The sequence below is a fragment of the Morone saxatilis genome, unplaced genomic scaffold, assembly GCF_004916995.1.
Source record: "Morone saxatilis isolate NCDOM2014 unplaced genomic scaffold, NCSU_SB_2.0 Contig15, whole genome shotgun sequence".
Taxonomy (NCBI): Eukaryota; Metazoa; Chordata; class Actinopteri; family Moronidae; genus Morone; species Morone saxatilis.
Genome location: NW_023339707.1, coordinates 2,278,000 through 2,278,875, shown reverse-complemented (window position 1 = coordinate 2,278,875; position 876 = coordinate 2,278,000).

The following is an 876-nucleotide window of genomic DNA, read 5'->3' as shown; positions in this document are numbered from 1 at the left end:
ATAATCAACATTGACAGTAACACCATCACTATGTAATGATGCTAAGAAGTTCAGCAAATAATAATTACTACCCCAACCAAAAATAGCACTTAAATATCATGCATTGATAGAACCCAACATGTTTAATATTAGTAATTGCCTATTGCGTATTAAGCTTTGGCTGTTAACGGTTCATTGAGTCTTAGGTGTTTTAGCCATTTAAAGGCTGTGTATTATTTAACGTTTGTGTCATATTATACCAATAGACATACTATGCATGTATACGTGAACTAATGGAAATCGATTAGGGGCGGTGTGATTTATTATATTATTGATATAACCCAGGAAGAACTAACGAGCTACACGTAACTCGTGAAACACAGCATCATATTTAAGGATATAAACACTAAAACACCAACAAAAATGAATTAAGAATAATTGGATGTAATGCACAGGGATTTATCATTTGTTCTGTCTACTTTAGGGCGTGCCAAACTCCTGATCGTCTATTGTCAACCCAACAACCACCAAGGCACGATGTGTATATTTGGGGATCATAGGCGCTCTACCTGGTGATTAAAACCTCACACAAAAACTGATATATCTCAAATACCTGGAACTAATACAAAGTGATACACCACGTTATAACTGACTAAAACATCTTTTCTAGAACCGGAGTGAGAGCCGCATCTTTTCAGCATTCGCTTAAGTCACATTGAGGGCATCTTATGGAAGTCTCACAATCGCGGTTCTGAAACAAGGCTACGTCTCACGACTCACTCTATAGAGACACCAAAATCCCCTCAAGTATTATAAATGGAGTGCTGCCAGAATACCCTAAATCATAATAGACTGCAGCACAAAGTTATAAATAAATACCCCATACTACTTTCTCCG